General features: G+C 46.1%; 1 protein-coding gene across 13 annotated transcripts in view; it reads left to right on the forward strand.

Moving 5' to 3' along the window:
* RARG (retinoic acid receptor gamma) overlaps positions 1-27,299 on the forward strand; it is a 328,355-nt gene that overhangs the window by 28,071 nt on the left and 272,985 nt on the right. For 12 of the 13 annotated variants that reach the window (XM_053294818.1, XM_053294820.1, XM_053294822.1 and 9 more), the window contains one exon: positions 18,087-18,221. The exons of the other annotated variant lie outside the window; for it this stretch is intronic. The gene's annotated coding sequence lies outside the window, so the exon portion shown is untranslated. The remainder of the gene's footprint in view (positions 1-18,086; positions 18,222-27,299) is intronic. 13 annotated transcript variants of the gene reach the window in all.

Consider the following 27,299-nt stretch of genomic DNA (forward strand, 5'->3'; position numbering starts at 1 on the left):
TTCAGATTCCATTGCTGCTCCCCACCGAGCCTTCAGCAATGAGTCTAACCCTCTTCTGCAATAGTGCCGGGGCGGAACCTGTGCCCCCTGCCTCCGAAGTCACCTCGCCGCCCAGCTAGAGGGGCTGCTTGTGCCAGGCTCCCCTCCCACTGCCTCCCCTTCCCCGCTGGCCAGCTTGCCAGCCAGCTCTTCACAGCGGCGCACCACATTGCACATCCCCGGTGGCATGTGGCACTCCTGCAGCCCACTGCTGCTTCCCAGCCACTCAGGGTTCTGACAGAACAGGCACATGCGTGCGTGCGCTCTTCATTCCCGGCTGTCTTGGGGTCAGAGCTGGCTGGAGTGCAGGCAGTAGGAGCATGCCTCCGGTGTGGCTGGGGGTGGGGAAGCTGCCCTGCCATGCCTCCACCATCGTTGCCACCAGGAGGCTGCACAGACAGGGCTTCTACCCCAAATTTTCTTTGGGAGAGAGAGTGTGTGCATTCACACACCAGCCAAACCTACCCCAAAGACCCTTCGAGATCCTTGGACCCACTCCACACACAAGTTGGGCTTTGTCTTGCGAATTCTAGCTTATCTCGAGGTATTTCTGGGTTTTAAAAATGCTGGTTTTAAACTACTTTTTCTGAAAACACCAGAACAAATAGGGAGAGGCACTGACGTAGAATCATTAGCATGATAAGAGGGATACTTCCTTTAGAAATGTAGATGTAGTTCTTTAGAAAGCTCTTTCTCTCTCCCCTACCTGCCCTTTGGCTAGAAGGAAAACATTATTATTATTATTATTATTAATAATAATAATAATTCAATTTCTATACTGCCTTTCCAAAAATGGCTCAGGGTGGTTTACACAGAGAAATAAATAAGATGGATCCCTGTCCCCAAAGGGCTCACAATCTAAAAAGAAACACAAGATGGACACCAGCAACAGTCACTGGAGGTACTGTGCTGGGGGTGGATAAGGCCAGTTACTCTCCCCCTTCTAAATAAAGAGAATCACCACGTTTTGAACTTGCATCAAAAGCTAACCCAAGAGTGGAGAGGAGGGGCTGCTTCCCTCAACGCCGCGAGTGTAATTGAAAGGGGCTTCGCTCAACATTTACCCCGCAGCATTGAGCCATGTGCGAATAACTCCCAGGGGAATCTGTCACCGGGCTAGAGAGTTCACCACCACCATTGTGGGAGGGCTGCCCATAAGAACATGCCCCTGCCCCCTTACATGTTGGAGGTGAACTTCCAGTGCATCGACCTTTTGCACCAACTGTCCTAATGACCACTAGGGGCATTGGGAGTAGAGACAGTGAGTCAGGGTCTCCCTATCTGTCCCTACTCTATGACCCCTGAACTGACTCTGCAGCACTTCCTGTGCTGAGTCACAATCCTTTCTTTCCTCCTAGAGAGCAGATGGAAACATCTCTCTCTCTCCTTACCTATCCACTATGTAGTCCTTTAGATTAGAGATAGGTCTTTCCTATCTAAGTGTATTTAACCAATAAATGTTTAGTGTTTAGTCATACAAGGATCTCCATGTCTTTTCTCTAAATAGCTGCAATATCCGAACCATCCTCTGCTACCTACTCTGTAACTGGAGTGTGTGCTCATTCCTTAGTGCTCTGCTGTTTTACCTATGTGGGTAAAAATCAACAACCTCTAACATTACACACCACTAAATAGTGCCGTCAATAGTGAGGATTTTATCCCACTCTGTGTAGGCCTCTAAATGTCATGGATTGTGACCCTAGGCAACAGAGTATGTGTGCACATACAAGGAAAACGCACAGGTTTGTGTTATGGCAGTGCATACTACACACATGAATTATGTTCTTATACCATTGTACAGTTCTGAATTTTCCTTTAATAAAAACCTGTGCGTTCCAGTTTATCAATGACACAGGATTCCAAGTGAGATATGACTGGAGCAGAATAGAGTGGAACTATTATTTCTTGTGATTTGAACACTAGGTCTCTGTTAATGCTGCCCAAGATTGCATTGGCTTTTCCAGCTGCTGTATCACAATGCATCTTCAACTTATGGTCCATGAATACATCCTCACCCTTTCCACATGTACTTCTGATGCATCCAGTTAATACATTTGAAATGCTTTCCATGTTCATGAAGTGCTATACAGTGCTAAATATTAATTTTCATAATTGATAATGAACGGCTTTGAGGGTCCTTTACAAATGGAAAGGCAGAATATATTTAAAAGATATAAAATATATTTTAATAAATAAGTGGGCAGCTTACCTTTCTTGTGGCTGGCTCCAATAAGAGCATAATAAAAGCAGCACTGTCAGCAGCATTAGGGATGCCCTAGGCCAGTGAAAACTGGAGTAATGGTTGCCATGGTACAGGGAAATGGTCTTCCAGGCCATCAGTAAAGCACCTGACTCAGGCGTAAATCACACTACAGTAGACAATGTGAAGTTGCCACTGAAATGCTCATGTGTAGTCTTCCCCTCCCCCTTCATAATATCTAGTAGATTGTGATGTCATGATGCACCCAGCTTACATCACGGGCTGCTGACAATGGTTGGGAAATGTGGAATGTTACAGCACAAGAGCCCTGTTCAGACATTGAGGCTATTCTCACGAGCAGCAGAAACTGGGCTAAGAGAGCCCAGCCTTGTTTCTGCTGCCCGTGTGCTGCAATGGTAGCTGCGTGGCTCCCGGCAGCCAGCCCTCTTAAATGTCCCCCTGTTAAACGAGGTTAGCAGAGCGCACGTGCCGCTAACCCTGTTTTTTTGGTTGTGTGTTGCCGCGGTCAAACCCACTCTCCCCGCAAACTCCCTGCAGGCTCTACACACTGCTCGTGTGGAGAGCCTCATTAGGTTGTACACGTGTTCAGATCTGTACACACACGTACGTGTTTTTGTGTGAGCGACTGTATATATGTTCATTTTTAAAATGAGGCTGGTTACAGAGGTTCACAAAAGTGAAGCTGGGTACCTCCTCAAGTGCAGGGTACAGATAGGAAGTGTACTGCCGTACCTGCATTCAACATAACGTGAATAACTGGACATGCTTACAGATCTATATGTGCATTTAACAGAAGGGAGTGGTTCAGATAAGCACTGCCTGGCCCACACAGTACGGTTGGGGATATGCTGAGAACAGGCCTGCCCTGATGTCTCAGGAGGACATCCCAATATGTTCTTGGGGCCTCCATTAATTGTGCCGGGGGCGGGGCGGGCTGTTCATCTGAATTGCTGCTCTACACATGCTTCAAAATCCAGGGTTTTGGAATGCATATAGAGGGGCAATTGAGATGAATGCCCCGCTCACATGATTAAGGGATGCCCTGAGAGCACATTTCTGTGTTCTCCTGTGATGTCAGGGCGTATCTCTTTCAGCACATCCCCAACTTTATTGCCTGTGCTGGATAGCACTCATCCAAATCAGCTCAATGTGTGAATAGGGCTACATTGTATGTCCGTTGGACGTAATGTGTTAATAGATATAAGGTAGGGTGCTATGCAGAGTGAGGGGGGGAACACACGTGTGGTTTGTGTTTTTGGCAGCAGCCCAAATACGCACTGTAATATGTAGTTTGGCCAAAGTTAGTGGGAAAGTCCTGCAAAGAATTTTTAAAATCCATTTGGCTCCCTGAGCCTCTGGGGGAGGGAGGCCAAATTCAACCTCAGCCCATCAAGTTCGGCATATTCTCCCTCTCAACAGAGATGTAGGGGGCCTGGAATCTTTCCCTTTTAGATGACGGGTGTATCTTCTTGATGTTCCCTGTTGCCAGAGCTGTGAAATGATCATTTCCAGGCACATGTGAAACATCAGGTCCTCCACATATCCTGCTGTGTGAATAGGGCTAGTATGTAGTTGGGACAAACCAAACTAGCTGGTTGCCATGGCTGCCAAGAGGCCCTGAGTCTACATTGATTAGTATATCAGCATATATACAGCAGTCACCCCGTACCATATGTCTGGTTTATCCATTGTTTTGCCAGCAATTCCAGCCCTAACGGGCTACTTTAAGTATAAATATTGCAGGCCAGTCATTACAATTGTATGGTTCTCTCTTCATCCTCTCTGTAGGCTCCCTGTGTTTACTGATCTTCTCTTCACTGGTACCTCAGCCTCACCTGAACCTCTGTCCTGCTTTCCAGTTCCTTGAACCTCCCGTCCATGCTTCTTTCTTCTTCAGAGAGATTTCTAAAGTGGTTCCAGATCACATATTCCCTTTCAGCAGCCACAGATAAAGGGCAGAAATGTCAGGTTTGCTACCCACATGTAGATGCAGCTGCCACAAGATGAGAAGATATGAGTAGTCCCCAAAAGTGTTACTGTGTCTTCTGAAACCCCACTTTGAGTGAAGGAGCTTAGTGCAGTCTTATACCTCGATATTTTAAGGTGCAAGAAGACTTTGAGCTGGGTCTCACAATCAGTGAGACCCGGTTTCAGGAGCTGCGTGGGGAGAGCGGGCTAAGCCCACTCTCCTCACACACGAGCAGGGAGGGAGCCCTGGGTGTCCGGATCGGCCACCCACACAATTGCCGGCTCCGTGACGGAGCCGGCAGGGGCTGGGGAGCTCGGAGGCCGCGCCCCCCCCCGAAGCTTCAGTATGCCCTGCGCTAGCATGCAGGGCATACTGGGGAGACCCCTGAAGTCAGGAGGGGGCTTTTCGCCTCCCCTCCGGGGGTCTCCTCATGAGTAGCTGTGGCGCCGTGGCTACTCACGATCGGAAAGCCCGGGTTTGCGGAAGCCTTGCTCCGCAAACCCGGGCTTTGGGGAGGGCTACAAAAGTGGGCTAGCCACTTGTAAGCCACCAGGCTCACCTGCGAGCCAGGTGGTTTACATGATCAGCCAAAATTGGGTTAGGCTCTCCTAGCCCGATTTTGGCTGATCGTGAGAATATCCCCTTTGTTATTTATGCCTCCTCTGCACATGCTCAGAAGAGTGCTTGCTTGCACATGCATACTCTACAGTTTCAGATAATGTAGAACTTCCTTAAAAATAAATAAATCTGAAAACCCTTTCAGGTTATGAAATATTCTTTTAAGAAAGGTGAGATATGCACCCTCCCATTATCTCTCCCCTCCCTTGTGCTTGAGCCTGCAGCCATCATCTGTTGTGGCTTGTCCCCAGGATTCTCCAATTGTGCGTGCACCACCTAATGATCTTTCCTGTTTGGGACTTACTCTTCAAACAAGTGTGGTGTTTTTCTAAAAAAACCCCAAGATTTCCCTGCACACTTCCAGGTTCCCCTCAGCAGCGGGGTGGTGGAGAGGCTTTCCTGCCCTCTGCCTAATCAATCCTGTTTTGGTGTCCAGCATGCCTGCACATGGGACGCTCACTTTTCCTGATGAGGGAATGTTTATGCACAGTGTTTTGTCAAACCATGTGAATCACAATAAGTAAGGAATAGATGAGTCAAATACACACGTGATGATGATGAGATGTGGGTTATCTGATGGTTGCTTTTGTGGTGGGGGGGATAAAGAGAAGGATAATTTGTTGCTCTACAGTGCATTGGGTAGTATGACAAATTTGAGCATGTGGAGGCTTTGGGGAAACAATATTAGAAGCTCTTGGGGCCCACTTGAATAAGTAGGAGAGAGGGGTGTTCTGTCCTACATTGCTGTGTTTAGGCTCTATGGCTTCCTAAGAGACTTCTTCACTAGTCTTCTGGGGCCATTTTGAAAAGTGTTCCATGTACTCCCTCTGTGCTGTAGAAGAGAGTATTTCCCAGCCAATTTGCAAACTTCCATATGCATACCCCTTCCATCCACAATATGGAGCTGGGAGCTGGAAGTGAACTATTTTGTCCCAAGATATTGCTAAGGTCCTGCACTATTAGAACTTCCCCCCTTGCCTGGACCTTGAATGCTGAACATATTGCTAAGCTTGGGGTTGAAAATGAACTCAGGTGTGCTCATTCTTGCATGTATGTGTATGTTGCAGCATTCCCATTGGTGCTAATCTCATACGGGCTACTTGTATTACTACTACTACTATTATTTTATTTATTTTAACCCCGCACAGCATTGCTGCAGGGGCTATTAGTGGCTTCTACCTTGTATTTCTTTTTAGACTTGTGGCCCTTTGAGGACAGAGAACCCTCCTCTTCCTATTCTTTTTTTCTCTGTAAACTACTTTGAGAACTTTTGTTGTTGAAAAGTGGTATATAAATAATAATAGTAGCAGTAGCAGTAGGAGCAGTAGAAGCAATAGTATAGTAGAGTACTGTGATGATAGCAGGGGAAAGAAGTAGGAATAGCATTTTGGATCAACCCGGTTCCAGCGCTTATGCTGCTCAACAGGCTTTCCAGCCTCCCACCTTCTTTCCTTTCAAGTTCAAAAACAGAGAAGCAGGAATGCAGAGGGAGGGGGAGTCAGGGTGGACGGGTGGCGTGAGGTGAAGTCACACTGAGATGGGAATTAATGTCCAAGAGAGGAGCAGAGCCCTGGGCTACCAGCAGACAGTCGCATGTCTTAACCACAAGACCCACCATCTCATGAGCGCAAGAGGCCACAGGCTGCAGTTAGCAGCTGACAGAGATTCCCTAGTTGCATGCTTAACCTGATGGATCACATGGGAGCAAGGCATGTTGCTGTGGGACAAACAGAACAGTTGCCTGGGGCCATAGGCATGGGGCGGGTGACGGGAAGAAAAAGTACCTGCTTCATCCAAGAATGCTTCTGTTTCTCACACTTCCAGCTGTGCACAGCTACTGTACAGCTTACCCAGAGGGTGGCTCTACCTTGATGCAAGTTGAGACAACAGGAGCCATCTCAGGAGGTGGATTTGGGATACCATTGGGGCAGCAGAGAGACAACCGCTTTGATCCATGAGACACAAACCACACAGCTCCCATTCATTTCAGTGAAGCTTGTACAGGTGGACTCGTGGATGCATTGTGCCTCATGTTAATTAGTGGGGGTGAGGGGAGGTCATTTGGCTTTTATGCTAGGCCAGTGTTGACATTACCATATTTTTTGCACCAGCTTGGCTTTTAGCAGATTTTTTTTTTTTTTTGGCTGATTCTGGTCCTATTGTGGTTTTATTTGTAAAAGAAAATTTAGTTCCACTTTATTCCACACTAGTCAAACCTCATCTGGAGTCCTGAGTCTAGTTCTGGGCATCATACTTTTAAAAGGATGTAGGCAAATTCAAATGGGTTCAGAGGAGAGCTGTGAAGATGGTCAGGGGCCTGGAAAACAAGCCCTATGAGGAAAGGTTCAAATAACTGGGTATGGTTTAGCTTGAAGAAGAGAAGACTGAGGGGGGACATGACCGCACTCTTCAGTCATGATAGCACTCTTCAGAGCTGCAATGGAGGGCAAGCAGAGGGCAGGACTAGTTCTAATGGGCTTCAGTTATAGCAGGGTAGATTTTGGTTGCAGATTAGGATAAACCTTTTTAATGGTGAGAGCAGTTTGATTACAGAACCAATTACCTAGATGAGCACTCCCTTGCTGGAGGTCTTCAATCAGAGGCTAGAGTCAGGGGCATAGCCACCATTGGACAAGGGGGGGACACAAGTGTCCCTGGGCCGCCGGGGTCTGGGGGGCCACCATGGTGCCCGCTTGCTCCTCCCGCAGGGCACTCCTATCCCTCCTCCCACACCCAGAGCTTGCTGTCTGGGAACGTGATGTGCAGCCCTTCACGTACTCCTTGTCAGCAAGTGCTCTTTTTGCCGGCTGGGACTTCTTTGTCTCCCTCACTCTGAGCGATGGAGAGAAAGCACCCAGCTGGTGAACAAAGTGCCAGCCAGCTGGGGAGGACTGAAAGGCCATGATATGTCTCCCACGCCCAGTGCCACCCGCTTCCCCAAGTCAATGGCCCTGTTCTTGGGCTGCCACCAAACCTGCTGCACTACTGGTTTTAAAATATTTGATCTAATTTTTTTTGGAAGCCACCTGTCTAAAAGGCAGCCCTTAAAAAATAAATAAAATTACTTTTAAATAAATACATACAATTTGCCACCTCTGACATCCAGTGGTCTCAGGCCAGCTCTGAAATCACTATGTATATCTGTCCTCCTGGCTTTGCTTTGCTGGTGAGTCACCAAATAGCATGGATTCGAACTCTAGTCTTCCCTTTCCCTTTTATACCACACTGTTCTCCAGACCAGATAGGCTGGCTTTGGGATGCAGGTCTTCTGGAGAATACAGATCTTATTAGCTGCCGTTATTAACATTAGGGAGTCTTCATCGCCCTTCCCCTCCCCTCTCTTCTCCTCCTCCAGTTCCAGAAATCAACCAAGTGTTTTTCTCTGCTGACAACCATGAAGAATTTATCCATTGAGGGGAAACAAATGCAACCCTTATGTAAGAAGTAGGTCTAATAGCATTAATCAGTGACTGCAGTGTGACTGCTTGAGGAATCCATCAAGCGCCGGACATCCGTGTGGATTTAAGCAGGATGAAGCCTGCTCTGCTCATGCCAATCCCCTGTGCTGTGGCAGGGCTGTATAAAGTGGTCTATAAATATGATGGACTGGCATGATGAGAGAAATTACTCAAAGTCGTACCCTTGAAATTAAAAGGACAAGTTACTTGGAGTTATTTTCCTCACCATCTCAGCCCATAACAATAATAATATAGCATCTTGATGTGACTAGGTGATACAGGCAATGTGTTTATGATGATTTTCCACTGTGATCAAGAACTCGTCTGAATTATTTTAGAAAGAAAAACTGTTCATCACCATTATAGAAAGGAAGAGGCTTTAAAATCCCTCATATAGGATCTTACTATCAAATGACACATGGTGTTAACCCTGTCAGTGCAGTTCCATCTTTCTTTTTTTAAACACCCCCCCCACCAACACCAGATTTGAATGACAGCACATGAGGAATGGGGTTAAGCCTTTCTTCTTCTTGCGGTCCTGCTCAGGCCCCCTATGGCTGCTTATTTGCCCTGGGATAGAAGCTGCCACTGGTACCAATGGCGTGGCCCCTTCCTTCAGGGTATCAGTGACAGCTACAACTAGAGGAAGGATGCTGGAAGGTGTAGTCTTTCACTTAAGAAAACCCTATGTTAAATTGCACTAAGGTAGACGGTTTTAAATGTTTCACCTTCAGAGAACTCTTTTCATAGAGCCAGTTCAGATGAACACCAGCTTCTTCACATGATGAGGCTGTGGGGGCCCTGAGGAGAGGACGAAGAAGCTGGTATTCATCCTAACCAGCTCATGTGACTAATATGCTGAGGAGCCTCTATGCATCTGCCATAGAATCCCTTGCATGTTGTATAGAATTCTGAGAAGTGTTCCAGGCAGGCATACTTGTACTTTATGCAGAGCACCAGCCAAGCCCGTTATGTCTCACCTGTGCCCTCCTGAACTGAGAAGGGCTATTCATATATTGAGGCTGTTCTTGTGAGCATAGGCTGCTCGTGTGGAGCACCCAACCGAACCCCGCTCCTAAGCCTGGCTCTTAGCCAAGGTCGTGGGAACAAGTGGAGATACATAGAGCCCGACGAGATACAGAGATGGGCACCCAGAGTGCCTGGAGGCTGGGGAAATGAGTCCTAGCTTCTGCTGATCTGCACGGCTGAGAGCAGCACAGGTTGTGTGGGTGTTCAGCTCCTGTGCCAAAGGGACAAAGATCAGTCATCTGGAGGAAGGTAGGTTGAACCCTGCCTTCCCACCTGCCCGCACGGTTGTGTGAATAGCCCCATTATGTTGTATGTGCTAACTGATCTATACACATGTGCCACTGTTCACATAGTATATTCAACACATTTACAGAAGTACATACCCTATACAGTTTCATGGTTTCCAGTCCCTGGGTTCACTTTTAAAAGGAACATGCCTATCAGGAAAACATACGCATGCACAGAGAGCTGTACACACATGCACTGTAACGTGAATAGCCTTAGTGTCCATCCTAGGGTCTCCCATGGCGGCACGGTGCAGGGGAAGATCAATAGAGACTTCTGCTCAAGGAAATGAGTGTGCCTTTCAAGGGCAGAGCCACCATTGCACAAATGGGTTCAAGGAACCTGGGCCGCCGCCCTTCAGGGGCCACACCTCACGCCCCAGCCACGCTCCTGCGTCTGACATCAGACACAGGGGCATTATTTTGTTCGCAAATAGGACCGCATGCCCCCGTTTATGAGCAAAAACTGGCCAGTGCTGCGTGTTTGCAGCATGGCCGGGAGTGACTCTTCCTGCCTTTTAAAGGCAGGGAGAGCTACTCTGGCTGTGCTGCGATTGCAGCACTGGCTGGACTTTGTCCACAAATGGGGCTGCGTGGCCCCGTTTGCAAGCTAAGCCACGTGCCCTGCATCAGACATGTCTGACGCAGGGGGCAGGGCTAGGGCCATAGCAGTGGACTGAACCCGGCCCGCTGCTGGTCTCGCTCCACCCCAATGCCTTTACTAATCCTCTGATTGAGGAATCCCCGATGAGCTTCTGATTAATCCCCAGGCTCCGCAAAGTATACTTTGAAAACCACAGCATTAAGTGTGTGTGTGTGTGTGTGTGTGTGTGGTATTTTACAGTGGTGGTGGTGGTGAAGCCTGTGGCATGATTGGCTGAACTACCCAGTGACACAGAGGTGCTTTCCAGATTAAACCCTACAACAGAAATCACTATGAATCTGCTAAGTGTGCTTCCACACTTCCTGTGTGGTGACACCGCAGTCCCTGCACTGACAGCAAGGTGATGTTCACATTTCCAATGCCTTATTTCAGAATTCGTCTTTGCGTTATAGTGCTACAATGTTGCAAGTCCGTTGTAGAAAAGTGGCCGTATTTTCCCATTGTAGGAGTTTTAGATTCTGGGGATTCTGTTCAATACAAGCTGAAGCATTTCATCCCTGTGGTAGGGTTTAAATCTGGAAAGCACCGGAATCACTGAGAGAAGGGCCTCTGGCTGCAATCGGCTGGCAAGCTGAAGTGGGAAAGTATATCTTCCTATGAACCATTTTGAGGAGAATGTCACTTTTTTCTGTGACTAAAGCTCTGTGGAACATAGGAAGCTGACATCTACCAAGTCAAACCACCGGACCATCTAGCTCAGTATTGTCTACTGTGACTGGCAGCAGCTCTCCAGGGCTTCAAATAGTGGTCTTTCCCAGCCCTACCAGGGAGTTATTCACACTTGGCTTCAGGCTTCGGGGTCAATGTTGAGCGAAGCTACTTTGAAGTACACTCGCTGCAGCCCCTCCCCTCTGCTCTTGTGTTTTCTTTTGAAACAAGTCCACATGGCAGGCGTCAGTGTTTTCCTTCTAGCCAATGGGGGTGGGGGTGGGTGGGAGAGAGAGTTCCCTGCAGAGATAGATCTGCATTTGTAAAGAGTATCTCTCTTATCATGCTAATGATTCTATATCAGCACCTCTCCCATTTGCTCCGGGCGTTTTCAGAAAAAGTAGCTTAAAACCAGCATTTTAAAAACCATACATTCAGCTAAGCTAGAATTCTCATCACAAAGCCCAGTTTGTATGTGTGGAGTGGGTCCAAGAATCTCGAAGGGACTTTGAGGTAAGTTTGGCTGGTGTGTGAATGCACACACTCTCTTCTGAAGGAGATTCGGGGCAGAAGCCCTGTGTGTAAAGCCGCCTGGAGATGTCAGGGACACTGAACCTCGGACCTTCAGCATGCAAAGCAGATGCTCCTCCCCTGAGCTGGGGCCCATCCCCTGTGACCATGCTATACGTTGAAGGCAATTCCCCCCCACCCCACCCCATTACCCAGATATTACATTTGGATGGCTTTGTAGACACAAAACAACTTCTGAAAGTATTTCAGAAATAGGGTTGCCATCTGGTTTCATAACTGCCTGATGTTTTCTTCTTCTTTTTTTAAAGGAGGCCATATCTGCACTACTAATAAAAAGTAGCTTGAAACCAGTTAAATGATCAGGGCTTCCCCCAAACAACCTTGGAGACTGTGGTTTTGTGAGGGAGCTGGGAATGATTTGGCAGCACTTCCTAACTCTTCTTAGAGCTGCAGTTCCCTGAATTCCACGATGGCTGGGTCCTTAGGCTGTGAAGGGGTTTTGCTCAAAGTCCAAACCGGAGATTGAGCTACTGTTTGGGGGAGTTGGTTTTTAAAATGGTTGGTTTTACGAATGTTCCATCTACAGACAGAAGCATAAAGCTGCTGGCTCTAGAACAATCATTAGCAGGCTCCTTTATACTCTCTGCTGCTAAGAGCAGTGACTGCAGGCTCTCTTAATAGTTTTTGGGAGAGCTGGTGTTATGTTCTGCTATTACTACAGCAACAACTCCTTTTTAACCTGAATTTTGTAGGAACAGATTGCAGTCTTGTTCTCTCAGCAGTGAGTACCACCAAGTTCAAAGAGGCTTATTCCCAGAAAGAAACATTGGTAGACTTACCATGAAGGGTTCTTTTTCTGGTACGGGGAGGGCATCCGTCACATGATGGGTTGTCAAGCTCTGCATGCTCCGAGACAGGGCCAATCAAAATTCTACCCCTTCAGCTCCGCCTTATGTAACTGTGGTAAAGACACTGAGGCAGAAAAGACCGAAAGTAAAAACCGACACATGCAACTCCTTCCCCCCACCCTTGCACACAGAAGAATATATAGAATAAAGATTAGAAAAGGCTGAGATCTCACACAACAGGACTGTCCACGGAGCGAGACAGGACCAGAACTGGGTCACATAAGGCGGAGCTGAAGGGGGTAGAGGATATGCTGAATTTTGATTGGTCCTGTCCCGGAGCATGCAGAGCTTGACAACCCATCATGTGACTGATGCCCTCTCCATACCTTGGAAAAAAGTATGGATAGGGTGCCAGGTGCTCTACAAAGCAGAGACATGCTATGGTCCCTGCCAAAATATTTTCTAGCGTCCATAAGCTAGACCAAGGCCTGGTTCACACTGTTGTTCAAATCTAGGTTTAATGTGGGTCACCAACATTAATATGATTGTGTGAACCCATGCCATGTCACAGCAGGAACTTCAGGTTCATCTCAGGCCACAAACTACCTTAGTGTAGGTTCACTCAATCATGCTAATGTCAGCAACCCACATTAAACCTAGATTCAAATGATCGTGTGAACCAGGCCATTATGTAGTAGGGTTGGCAGCCCTCCAGGATTAGCCTGGAGTCTCCAGGAACCGGCATGAATTTCCAGGGTGTTTTTCACACAGGAGGCTTTACTGCGAGTGTGAAGTTGCCCCAAATGACCAAAAAAAAATTATTATTATTAACCTGGATATAAATGGGGCTACATTCTAATGTGCAATTAAAAACCCGAATTGTGTATGAAGTGCTCCCCAAGAGCTTGCAGGGACTTCGGAGTAAATCTGGCCGATATGTGAACGCCCACCCTCCATTCCAGGGGAGATGGGAGCTAAAAGCCCTGTGTGAAAAATACCCAGGTGACTATATTGAAAGCAGTCCTGGAGATTTTAATGGAAATCTCCATTAGATCTTCTTTAATTGGGGGGAAAAAACGACTGAAAAACATATCCAGGAATAGCTTCAGTCAGAACAGACATCCCTCTATGTATGTAGCCCTAATCAGACAGCAAGTGTATAGAAGCCTGTACACTCATACATGTTTTCTGTAAATGAATTTACCTGAGTTCATGTTAAAAGTGAACCTGGGGACACAAACCGAGTGCAGGACTTTCTTAGCTGAACTCCTGAATAGGGCTAAAGTGTACTGCTGAACCTGTGTTCGGCATAACATGTGAATAACTGCCCTTTTTTTCCAGGCTCTTGGCCAATGAGCTGTCCTTGGCCCCTTTTGAACTTTTAGTGGCATTTGTTATGTTTTTATTGAATTGTTTCTGTCTTGTTAACCGCCCTGCGGATGAAGGGTAGTATATAAATAGATGTAAATAACTGCACCTGTGTATACCATACACCATACGAGTGTTGAGCATAACGTATGAACAGGGCTTATGTGAGCATGAAACCAGAGAATGACAAATGAGAAGTGAGGATGGGCAGGGAAGGTCAGGTGGCAGTAGGAAAACAGGCAAGGTGGGTTTAGGTTACCCAGTCAATGGGCAGCTGTACCTTTGCTAGAGCGCAGTGAATGAGCTGGCCAATGAGAAGCAGCTGGACTTCTTGCTCTGGGAGGATCAGCATTAATCACCCTGTTCGAAAGTAACTTGAGAAGTGGCCCCCAAGAGGCCTGAAAAAGAGGCAGAAGCTAGGAACCTGCTGTGCCCTCGGGAGAGCCAAGAGGCCTGCTTACCAGCTGTTATTCTCTGTCGGGAGCATGATCTCCTTAGCTTTAATGAGGACTCATAAATCCTGCTGGTGTCACAGGCACATGGCTACACCTCATGCAAAGACAAACACAGCCTACCACCTTTAACCCTGCTCGTGAGAGGAATTGCTGCTTGAGGATTCATACCCAGGCACCATAGAAACTGATGCTTGGGAAGGAAAAAAAGAGGGATGCCACAAACAGAAGGTTATTTAAAAGTGCTGTCTCCCCATTTAAGCTTGTATTGACACCTTGGTGTGGCTTGCAGTACTGTGAAACAAGCATATAATAGTCTAAAGAATAATTAAACCAATTAAACCATCCTTAAAGTCAATACGCAACATTTAGCTGCTGCAGAAAGTGGAAAACAAAACAAAACAATTTGCTACAGATAGCAATTGCTATTAACACTCAGATACCAGATCAACAATCCCCATATGCGCAGAGAAACAAAAATTGGTACCTCATTTGTCCTTAAAAATTTAGAGCTGGAAGGGGCATTGGAGGTCTTCTTGTTCAACCTGCTCTTCATTGCAGGACTCAGTGGCCTGAGCCTGATAAAACACCCTTGGAAAAAGGTTACACAATTGACATTGTGGTGGTGTACTGCCCCTTTAAGTTTAGAAGGCCTCAGGATGAGAAAGCCATGGGAGTAAACTGGAACAAACTTTCCATTTTGCTGCAAAAATATGTGTTTAACTGCTTAGGCCCATATTTTATCGTCAGGGACTTAAACAGGGGCTTCCCACTGCTAACTGGGCAAAGAGGCACCTTTCAAAGTAGTGATTCTTCTCTTTATTTTTAGAAGAGGGAAAACAAATGGCCCTATTTGAGCCCAGCACAGCATCCTTCCAGTAGTTGTTGCTGACATCTACCTTGTGTTTCTTTTAAATTTGTGAGCCCTTTGAGCACAAGGAACCAGCTTCTTCTTCTTCTTCTTCTATGTAAACTGCTTTGAGAACGTTTCTGTTGAAAAGCAATATGTTGATGATAATAATATAATCATCATCAACAACAAAAGCTCTAGGACCAGATGGATTAAAAACAGTCTCGTGGGTAAGCTCTCCTCCTCCTACTTCCTTAATCGTTCTATGCACTGGACTTTTCCAGTGAGTTGTTAGTAAACCTGAGTTATTAGAAAAGATCTGCTGGGCGCTGCTGTTTTCATACTGCTGAGAAAAAGGCTGTGCTTTTCATGGCAAAATGTTTTGTGCCTGATGGGAGAAGCAGAGTTTCTCCAGATGATTGTAATGCATGGGGAGACTGATTCAGGGAAAGGTGCTTCCTTAAAGAGTGTATCTTTGTAGACCTTGCTTATTCCAGAAAACAACCACCACCCCAGGTCCCAAGCCAAGGGCACCTTCAACACAAGGCACCTTTGGGCAGTTGCTGAAGACCCAGTGCCCCAAGGGGCCCACTGCTGATGTGTTGTTTATTCCTCTTCTGAGGAAGACCCATGGCTCCTGGCTGCGAGGGCCCCCTCCTCGACCATAGCCATGGACCCAGGTTTCTTTTCTCCTTAACAGGCCAGCCTCAGCCACATCAGCATCCTAACTGGTGACTGCTACGTGCCATAGTTTTATTTGTTTTTGCCTTTATAGCATCATGTGGAGGATTGTGGTGGTGCTATGTGTTGGGGGACATGGCGGGCCAGAGCTGCCTGCTAGAATGCTATTGTGGCGGCTGCTGGCCCACCAAGAATGAAGAAAACTTCCACCTGCTGCCATGGTAAGAAGAAGAGACCTCCTTGAAGGCCCCCTCAAACCAGGAGCTGTCCCAGTCCCATGCAGTTTTAACTGTTTCCACTTAATGCCCAAGCATGCACCAATAGGGTGGGATAAATTCATTTTTGGTACCACCATGTATTTTGTTTTTGTTTTGTGTGTGTGAGTACAGCAGGGTGGTTAAAGGGTGCAGAGGGGTTAACTAATCTGTGTTATGTCATCTTGAGTATGAACTCTGAAACGGAGAGCCAGCGTGGTGTAGTGGCTAGAGTGCTGGACTAGGACCGGGGAGACCCGAATTCAAATCCCCACTCAGCCATGAAACTAGCTGGGTGACTCTGGGCCAGTCACGTCTCTCTCAGCCTAGCCTACTTCACAGGGTTGTTGTGAAAGAGAAACTCAAGTATGTAGTACACACAGCTCTGGGCTCCTTGGAGGAAGAGCGGGATATAAATGTAATAATAATAATAATAATAATAATAATATCATCACATGTATTACTTTAAAGGGCTCTTGAGCCTCTGTCCCATTGTTGGTATGCTTGCGTGAAAGACAGATGTGCAGTTTTAAAGGCACTTGTATCATGTTTTCAAATTGCTTGATGGTTTTACAGGTCGATTACAGGCATTTAACATTCCTCTGATTTTTCTAACACCAGGAAGTTTTTCACACAGGGCTTTTGAATTCCTTTAGCTCACATCTCTTCCAGAATGGAGGGTGTGTGCATTCACATATTGGGCATATTTACCCCAAAGTCCCTGCAAGCTATCAGAGAGCACTTCACACACAGTTTGGGTTTTTCAGTGGGGAACTCCCTGGAGCTTTCCCAGAAAGCAGGCTTTACCATGGGTTTTCTGCAAGGCTTTACTGAAAGTTTGAAGTTGGCCAGAAAAACCAATGCAAGAAAATGGATTTTTTTTAACCCTGGATGTAAATCGGGCTACACTCGATAACACATGATGAAAAACCCAAATTGTGTGTGAAGCCCTCAGGAACTTTGGAGTAAATTTGGCCGATATGTGAACGCAAACCTCCATTCTGGAGGAGATGCGAGCTAATAGCTGGGTATGAAAAACTTCCTGTAAACAGCAATGTTCTGCCTGAAGTTCATTCAGGTATCAGCCATCCACTTACCACTTTCCCACAGAGCTGTGCAAATTTGGGAAAAGCCTTTTGTTTTCAAGCATGTTAATATCTCCTCCTTCCCATAGAGGAGTGTCTCTTTTAAAAAGGGGTCACTTTTTAAAAGGGAGAAAATGACGCCACTATGCATTTGCCTACTAGCAATGGTTTCTACTACAACAACTCAGGTTTGCAGGGTTCTGGGAACCCTGCCATTCATTGCTCAAAGCCATGGCATCCTTCAACCACATAAAACATGCAGCAGAGCAGGGATGGACAAAAAGGGATCTTCTGGTAGATCTTTGGGTGATTTTAAATAGATCATCATGGGTTTCTGACTCCTCAATAGTTTAACAATCACAAGCAATAAATACTGCTCTGTCGTGGCTGGCTTTGTGTCCTAATTGCTTGTTTTTTCAGCCTCGGTGTCTATCAACTGTAAATGAGTTTTAGTTGCCTTTGATCAGGTCTTTGTGTTGCTGTTGTGCTGCTCAGTTGTAGAGTTTTGTGTGAGAAATCTCTACTTTGTAGCAGGAGCATCATTAGGCAGTGGTGCATGGGGCTTGGGCCCCCAGTGAATGGAATGGTCTCCTCCCTAAAAGGTGCTGTGCTAGATACAAAACAGATGCTGCAGCCCCCAATACAGCACTTGTCACCTCCCGTTTCCCTTTGGGGAGGAGTCAGACGTAATTCTTGTGGGGGTATGAGTTTAATTACAAGAGGTGGGCTATGGGCTGAGGACCCAGATCTTCTGAGAAACACCCCTGAATTCTATAGATTTTTACTTTGTATATGCAGCTTTCCCCCAGTGGTTCAGAGGCTGCAGTAGATAATTAACTCCGCCCCCTGAGCCACCATTGTGCATCTGGCGCCACATTCCCATCCATGATTTTGCAGTGGGTTCTGGCTCATAGACCTTGATGGCCTAATAAAAAAATTAAGTTGATCCTTCTGAGAGCTTGAAGTCTGCCCATCTCTGCAGGAATGTGGGGAAGACACCACTGGTGCCATGCAAGAGCTCTTGACAAACTACGGGGAGGGGGGTGGAAGGAGCCCTGATTCTGAGCCAAACTCTTTTCTGCTTTAGATGAAAGTGAGAGGAGAAAGAAGAAGAAACAAAAACAAACACACTGCAAGTTCAGCAAAGGAAAATGGAGCACAGCAGCAAAAGAAGCTGGCTTGTGGTGCTGGATCTGCCTCCCCACTGCACTGTCCTCTAAAGGTAATGTCTATACATAAAGAAGGCAAAATGGGCACCTTGTTTTCTTCTGTGTCCTCAGTCGTGTATCTAGAAACCTATCTATCTATCTATCTATCTATCTATCTATCTATCTATCTATCTATCTATCTATCTATCTATACATACTGCCCTTCCAAAAATGGCTCAGGGAAATAATAGAGAAATAATAAATAAATAAGATGTCTCCCTGTCTCCAAAGGGCTCACAATCTAAAAAGAAACATCAGATAGACACCAGCAACAATCACTGGAGGAACTGTGCTGGGGGTGGATAGGGCCAGTTACTCTCCCCTTGCTAAATAAAGAGAATCGCCATGTTAAAAGGTGCCTCTTGGCCAAGTTAGCAGGGGTCATTACCTGTTTGTGTCCTCCTTCCTTCATGTCCTTAATTTCCAAGTGCTTTAAAGATGTTTTTCATTTATTAAAAATCCACATGTGTGTGCCAGCACTGGAGTGCATAGTAATATCTCAATTTTTAAAAAAGAAAAGCAGCAAGGCACTGAAGAAGTCAAATTAAATAATGCTTATCTTTTATACAAAGCAAAGTATTCTTGCCATTTTCACTTTATATACAAAACAATGGCACTACTAGGCAGGCAGGTAATCTGGAAAGCAAAGCTAAAGCTTACATGTTATAATATAGAACTGCATCTTAATCTTGCTGCAGGGTGTTACAGGCCAGCATCTGGAATAGGCAAGGGCAAGGTGCAGTCGTTGGGGAGGTATTGTGTTGTATTGTATTTATTTATTAAATTTATACCCCGCCCAAACTTATGTCTCTGGGCAGCTAACAACAATTAAAACACACATAAAAGTTAAAACAGTTAAACATATAACACATATAAAAGTTAAAACAATACAATAATTTAAAAACCATAAAATTAACAGTATTTTTAAATTAAAAACCTGAGAAGGCTTGGGTAAAAAGAAGGGTTTTCAAATGTTTTTTAAAAATAGCCAGAGATGGGGAGGATTGTAATTCAGCAGGGAGTGCATTCCACAATCTTGGGGCAGCAGCCGAGAAGGCCCGTCTCTGTGTAGCCACCAAACGAGTTGTGACCTCAATGGGCGGTGGGGTTCGTAGCGAGAAAGATGCTCTCTTAAATACCCAGGATCTAAGCCGTTTAGGGCTTTATAAGTTATAACTAGTACTTTGTATTTTGCCCGGAAACCTATCGGCAGCCAGGTAGGTGGTGACATTATACTGGGGAAAGCATAATTTGTAATTTGTGAATGTTGGTGTTGTGCATTGTTACCAGGGGAAGGGTCTTAAGTGAGAATTAAACTGGTTTAAAATGCAGGTGTGATTTCAGCCTGAGAGTAGCAACTGCCTTGATCAGGGAAGTTCCATCTGATCCACTCTCCCTCATCTCAGGGAGAATAAAATATGAAGAGGGAGGCTTCACTGCCTTCAGTTTGATGATTCGATCAAGATTTATTGGTGGTTCTCTCAGGACTGTTATCATAAGAACAGCCCTGCTGGATCAGGCTCAAGACCCATCTAGTCCAGCATCCTGTTTCACACAGTGGCCCACCAGATGCACTGGAAGCCTACAGGCAGGAGTTGAGGGCATGCCCTCCCTCCTGCTGTTATTCCCCTGCAACTCCCCAGGGGATGACCCCTGGTTCTAGTGTTGTGTGTGAGAGAGAAGAATTTCTCTCTATCCACTTTCTCCACACCATGCATGATTGTATAGACCTCTATCAGGTCTCCCTGCAGTCATCTTTTTTCTAAACTAAAAAGCCCCAGGTGTTGTAGCCTTGCCTCATAAGAAAAGTGCTCTAGGCCCCTGATCATCTTGGTTGCCCTCTTCTGCACCTTTTCCAGTTCTACAATGTCCTTTTTTAGATGTGATGACCAGAATTGTACGCAGTACTCCAAGTGTGGTCACACCATAGTTTTGTATAAGGGCATTATAATATTAGTATTTTTGTTTTCAATCCCCTTCCTAATAATCCCTACCATGGAATCGGCCTTTTTCACAGCTGCCGCACATTGAGTCGACACTTTCAACGAGCTGTCCACCACGACCCCAAGATCCCTCTCCTGGTCAGTCACCGACAGCTCAGATCCCATCAGCGTATACTTGAAGTTGGGGTTTTTCGTCCCAATGTGCATCACTTTACACTTGCCAACATTGAACCACAACATTGAACCACATCCTTAGGTAACAACTCCGATTTAGAGGAGCCAGGGCAGCGACTCCCAAATGGTGTGCCAAGGCATACTAGTATGCACCAGGAAGAGGTCTGAAGGGTGTTTTGACAAATTATTACCATCTTTGATGTCATCTTCCACTTGATGCCCATTGAAGTGGTGAGGCTCTGTAGAGCATTGAATCCCCTCTCTTTTTCCCCGATGTATGGGAAACTCCCACCATCCCAAAGGTGGGAGTAAGGATGCACCAACATTTCCTGATGCAGCCCATGCGACAGCTGACAAGCACAGAGGAATCCCCGGGGCAGCACCCTTGCTCCGAAAGCAGAATCCCATCTCTGGGCAGAGGGAAGGTCAGGCCACCAGGAGGCAATGTTAACCGGGCTATCCTGCAGTTCCACAGAGGATGCCTGCCCATTGTTTTGGGAGCTGTTTGAGAAAGTATGTGTCTTTCCCACCCAGTATAAGAGTGTGCACTTTTATTGCAGGGGGCGGGGGGAGAGTCTCCCAAGTATCAAAAAATTGGGAAATGCTGAGTTAGGATTTTCAAGGTTGTTCCAGCTACACCTCTTTGCTCACTGACTTGAGTTGTACACAGGCCACTGTCACTTCATGCATCTGATGAAGTGGACTCTTATCTCCAAAGTTGATGCTGAAATAAATTTGTTAGTCTTTAAGGTGCTATAAGACTTTTTGTAGGTTTTGCTGGAACAGAGTAACACAGGTACCCTCTGGAAACAAGTTGTTGCATTTCTCTATGAAACTGTGAACTACATACAACAAAGAGAAATCTTCTGCATATAAATTCACATTATATCTAGGCCTTTCAACTTTTTTAAAGTAGTTGATTCATAATATGCCTGTTTGCAGATTGATTAAATGTAAAATAAACTTACAGAGAACTAAAACCTCTACAGATTGTAGAGGAAATATAAGATAATTCATTAGATAGTAACATATCAGAAATAAATATGATCTTTAATAGTCTTTTCAGTTACCAGAAAGCCCCTGCCCCCCCACCCATCACCTCTTCTTTGAGAATCCTGGCTTTCTACAGAAAGTAATGGAAATGGAGCATGTATAGGCAATTGGTGCCAGGAGGGGATTGGCCTCTGCTTGGATCAAGCAGACTGAACCAGTGCAAAAGCTGCCTAGCAAAAGGTGGTGCACCCTTACTGAATCCTTAGAGTCTTTGAGTCTAAAGAGCCTCTGAACTGTTCACGCACACTGGAATGCAATGAGGTTCAAGTCCCACATCAACTATGCAGATTCAGCAAAACAGCACCCTTTCGTTCTGTGCTTCCTCTGAATAGCCAGTACCACATACACACCCTCTCCAAATCTGGTACTTAGAAGTTCCCCTTTGTCACTTTGAAACCTAAAGTTTTGCCACCTTTGGAACTTTGCAAAGGTCAGAACACTATAAAAAGTCCTGTCCCCCAGGCATGCATGTGAAAGCTCCTGGGCAACATCTCTGCTATTGCTGTCACGCAAGACTAGTGGCACAAGCTGCCTGCTACTGCCACAGAGCCTATCCGGCCATGTACTCGCTGCATATTCAAACCCTTTACCTCTAAGCTGGGTTGCTGAGGTCAAGTTGGGACCAGGCAGGATTGCTACTGAGCTGAAATCCCTTATCCTGAGCATGCCTTGCATGGGACTACTGCGGAGAGACCAACACTGGATTGCCCTGGACACTCTTGGAACGCCAAGTGTTTGAGCCATTCTCTGCATGGGCTTGGCACGGAACTGTCCCTGTGCGTGACTACCTGAGAGCCCCTTGACTCTTGAGTGGAATCCTAAAGACCTTGAGGCCAGACAGTTCCCTATGTGGGCTCATACCTGCCCCTGACTGCCTGGGAACCTCAGTGCTCCCCTTGGCTACCTGTGAGCATGGGATATGCCCCAGACTGTGGCGCCTCTCCTTGTCCTCACTTGGACAACACTTTTGTGGGGAACCCCAAATCTTTCCCTAGTGGGAAGTCATCTCTTTTGATGTTACGGATGAATCGGCAGATATGGACAAGTATTAAATTGCTCTTAATTATCTCCCTTTTCTCTATGCCTTCCTCTTTCCCCTATCTCTCTTCCTTCTTCTGTCCACATTCACCTGTCAGCTGTAGGTAGTGAGAGATTTCAGTCCCTCACTCCCCCTTTCTCCTTACCTAGTCCTTGGGAGCTGCCTTATTTCTGGCACAACTGCGACAATATTAAGGTTGCCAAATGCCACCATATACATTGTGCTTCTGTTTTTTCAGTAAACTTTCATTTTTTTGTTTAAAAGCGTCAAAAGCTTTGTCTCTGAGTCTGTTACCCCTCTGGGGTATCCTAACATTGACATTTGCCTGTGTAAAGACTGTGGTCCATTTGTTACGTACACTTGCACATTCAGTTTTGAGCTAAAGTCCTCCAAGTCCGTCTAAGAGCATAGATATATACGTGTGTCAGCAAGTGTAGCATTTTTTCTTCACTGTTACCGTAATACACTAACACCAAAATATCCTAAGAAAGTAAAAATAAGTGCCCATCCCACCAATTAAAAAATTTATTTCACTCATAAAATTGGCCTCCACTGATTAATTGTTAGCATACAGTTATCTATATGTCTTCCACCGTGGGGCTAACAGCAGTTTTTGTAGGCAATTTAGATTGGGGTTATAGTTTGGGGGAAGGGTTACATCCCCACTATATCAGCACTCCCTCAAAATCAGAGTCTCCCACAGCTGCTTTTGAGTTTTTTAAACAAAAGTAAATAAGTAGGGAGCTGCAACAAAACACTGCAATATATATATCTCCAGCACCTAACAGAGGTGCTTCTGTTCGGGACTCTACGCAGCCTGGAGGTTTTTCACACATGGCTCTATGCCTTGGGGTATCTGAAGAGCGAATTCGGGGCATTTCTTTGCATAGCCATCAGCACCTCCATCAACATCTTTGGAGAAAGCAGAAGCCCCAGAGTTTTTTTTTCAAAAGCTGCTGGAAATAGAGGATTTTTTTTTTTTTTTAACCCCAGACATAACTCGGGCTAAGCCAGAATTCGCAGCCTCCCTTCGGAGAAAAACAAAGCCCTGTCTGTCCTGGTCCCTGATAGCCTGCAGGGAGGTCGGGTTAAATCCCGGGAGTGTGTGGACTGGCACACTCCAATCAGGAGTGGATTCCGGGGGGAAGCCCTGTCTGTAAAACTTCCAGGGAAGGAGCTTTGTAGCTCTGTCCAGGAGGTTTTACCGACAGGGCTTCCCCACAAATCCACTTCTGATTAGAGTTTGTCAGTCCACATATTCACTGGATTTAACCCGACCTCCCTGCAGGCTATCAGGGACCAGGGCAGACAGGGCTTTGTTTTTCTCTGAAGGGAGGCTGCGAATTCTGGCTTAGCCCGAGTTATGTCTGGGGTTAAAAAAAAAAAAATCCTCTATTTCCAGCAGCTTTTGAAAAAAAACCTCTGGGGCTTCTGCTTTCTCCAAAGATGTTGATGGAGGTGCTGATGGCTATGCGAAGAAATGCCTCGAATCTGCTGCGAAGCAGATTCGCTCTTCAGATACCCCAAGGCATAGAGCCATGTGTGAAAAACCTCCAGGCTGGGTAGCTCTTTCCTTTTCCCCTCCTGAAGCCCCCCACTTCCATGCTGTGTAGTGCTTTGTTGCTACATAGCACAAGAGGCAGATGGGTTTCTGGCTACTGGGGAAGGGAAGGAGTGTCCTTTTCCCTTTCTCAACTGACATCTCCCTGTATAATGCAGGGAGGAGTGTTGTTTAACCTCAGAACATACTTCCCACTGCAACCCTAATTTACCATCCCAAGATACTTACTGTAAAGGGTTAGAGCCTTGAGCAGGCCAGCTCCCTCACTCGCCACATCGATTTGCCTTCCTCTATCCCCAACGTCTTCAGTGTAACACTCGGTGGTTGAACTGCTATCAATATTCTACAGAATGTTGAGTCTTGGAAGCTCCCTGGCCCTTGTTGGGCACTTTGGCATTTTAAAAAGTCTTTTTCTTTAAATTTTCAAACATATATACAGCTCTGTACCTAGGGGGCCCGCTGAATACGCAGAAACAAACCACTACCTCGTTTGGGGTGCCCTGTTTCGCTGCCAAACCAATAGACATGAAGCCACCCAAGTTTTATATTTGAGGGAATGGCAATGATGAAAACCTTGGGAAATCCAACCACAGATCTCCTGTGTCTCATTTGATCTGGCTCTAAGAACCACAGTTCTAGACATTTGGACAACAGGTTCAAAGGATTCCTCCCTCCCCAGCCCCCCGCCTGGAATCTGCTCCAGTAAATGGTATCATTTCACTGGAAAGCTTGGCTCAAGGCAGTAAAATACTCTGTTACACATTCCAGTCTGCTTGACCAGTGTGGTGCTTCCCAACTTGTTTCAAACCCTAGTACTGTTGCCCCAGTGCTGTAGCGACAGGGCAAATGACTGCCCATCTTGAGGGCATGCAGCTGGCAGAGTGTAGGCATTCATATCACCCCTCTGCATTGTAACCATGGGACCGCGCCTAGTAACATCCACGACACTTTCTGACGGGTGTGAGTGGTTTTGTGGGTTTATTTGCCTGTTATGCAATTGCTCCGCTCAGCTTCTTTTTTGGCATGATTTGCTTATTCTGCAGCTAGAACTACTGCTCCCATCTTTTCCCTTCCCAAACCATCTATGCATGGGCATATGTATGTATTATGTGTGTAGCATGATTCTGCAAAAAAAATAAAAAAAAAATCCACTCACTATTACTCACCCTTCCAGCTGTTTCCTTTTCTGGGGAAGTCAAGTAGGAAATGCCATAGCTGTAGAACTTTTAACACACCCACCCCTGTGATCAACTGGGGATTTCAAAATCTTAAAACTGCTATAGCTAGCCTATTGCATGAATTACCAGCTACTACAGCATCTGTGCCACATGTTAAGGTCAAAGTTTAAGGCCTAGCCTACAATGCAGCAGAATGAGATTGTACCACTTCAGACTGCAGTTGCTGGTACCATTTTGGAATTTTGCCCTGTGGAATGAAATCCTTACAAGAAGCAACCAACTAACTTAACTAATGAGAACAAGGGTTCTAGGCTAGCCTGCTTCCTTCTGGATTTGTTTTCTTTTTGCAGGAGGCAGCATTTTTTTAAAAATATTATTATTATTATTTAGTGTAGGGGAGCATTCAAAGACACAATTCCCCACTTACAATCTGAAGTGGTACAGTTGATTCTGTCCCTTCAGGACTCTGCTTCTACAGCTCCACCTCATTCTCCTGTATGTCTAGACCAGGGGCTTTCCCAGACAGGTGGTTTTACTGCCGCAGGAAGTGCCTAAAGTTAAGCCATTCTGAGCGCGACACCAATGTGCTACTTTTTTAGAATGCATATAATGTGTAGTGACTGTGAATGGCTGGAAGCAAAGCTGAAAATTGTCATTGACTCTATGAATGGCATCTTCTCTCGCCATCCTGACATCACTGTAAATGGTTCTCTGGTATGTATCCCCCCACCCTCCGCCCCAGCCTAAGTGTTTCAAAGCTGTGCTCAGTCTCCGTTTGGAAAAGCTTCAGGACTAAGCTAGTTTCCTCTGGCACACACTCTGGTCTACTAAGCTGGACAGGGTGCCGCTTCCATGAGACAGGATGAGGCAGTTCCCCTGGTGTGCATGTGGGGGGACATAAGGACAGCATGCACCGAGCCCCAGCCACCACAGGTGCTACCTCACCTTTCACTGCCACTACCTTTCCTCATTCCACTGGGGTATGCGCTTCATTGACCCCCCTACTGGAGTGCATTTCTTCTTCTCGCCCGCAACTTGAGCTTGGAACACCCCCTCCACCACTGCCTGATTTGGTGGCATAGTCTGAGAGTGCTCATGTGCCACTGCCTCTGCAGCATGGCCTGAAGCATGGCCCAAGATGCGGGCATCATACTCGACTTCGCTTCAGGAAGCAAATAGTCTTGGACTGCTCCTGGAGCTGGAAACAGGCAGCAACAAGTGCTGGAGGGGCAACTGGGACTACAGGTTTAGACCCCAAGCTACACATTGCAGGAAGACCTGTTGGCCCCACTGACTCATGTTGCTTCCCATGTCTCTGCTGCAATAATGTGTCATTGAAACATAATGGACTTATAGCTGGTGGTGAGGGACCCTATAAACCTGGAGTAAGAGGATGGTTTGTTCCAGTTACAGAGATCACACCCCTCCTTAAGAATCAGGTCTGTAGTGTAGGGGTTCTCTTGGACCAGGCTCTGCTACTTGGTCGTTAGATGTCATTGTTGTGAGGAAGGTCTTTTTATTTATTTATTTATTTATTTGATTTCTATACTGCCCTTCCAAAAATGGCTCGGGGTGGTTCACATCAAGCTTTGGTTTTTAAAAGCTTCCGTTGGTTCACCAGCTGTGCCCTCTCCCGGGGCAGGAGCTGACCAGGGTGATAACTTTCAGATTGGACTGTTTTGAATGAAGGATTAGATGCTGATGAAAAAATGGCGCCTTTTGTGTAATGCAGCTGCAGTGATGTGAAGTGGGCCTCTATCCCAGGAGGTGAAGTGGCTGTCTCTAAGGAGATTTGGCCAGTTGCTAGGAGAGGAGCAAGCCTGACAACTGACCTGACCTACCTGACAACTGACAGAATAATATACGCACAAACAGAATGATTTCATAACATCCTAATGAGCAAGCCAGTTGAGCAAGCCATTGACTCTGATGACATACTCTTCCAAAGACTATTTCATTGACTTGTTCTCAAAATAGACATTTTTATCATCACACAATACCCCACCCCCAAACATGAGCATTATCATGTTGGAATTAGTTTGCAAACAAGATTGGTAGAGCACTCTTAATACGGATGAGTAAGAATGAGCAGTTGTATACCCCTGGTAACTGGGCAAAGAGGAACCTTTTAAACCTGTTGATTC

This window comes from Hemicordylus capensis, chromosome 2 (assembly GCF_027244095.1).
Source record: "Hemicordylus capensis ecotype Gifberg chromosome 2, rHemCap1.1.pri, whole genome shotgun sequence".
NCBI classification, from domain to species: domain Eukaryota; kingdom Metazoa; phylum Chordata; class Lepidosauria; order Squamata; family Cordylidae; genus Hemicordylus; species Hemicordylus capensis.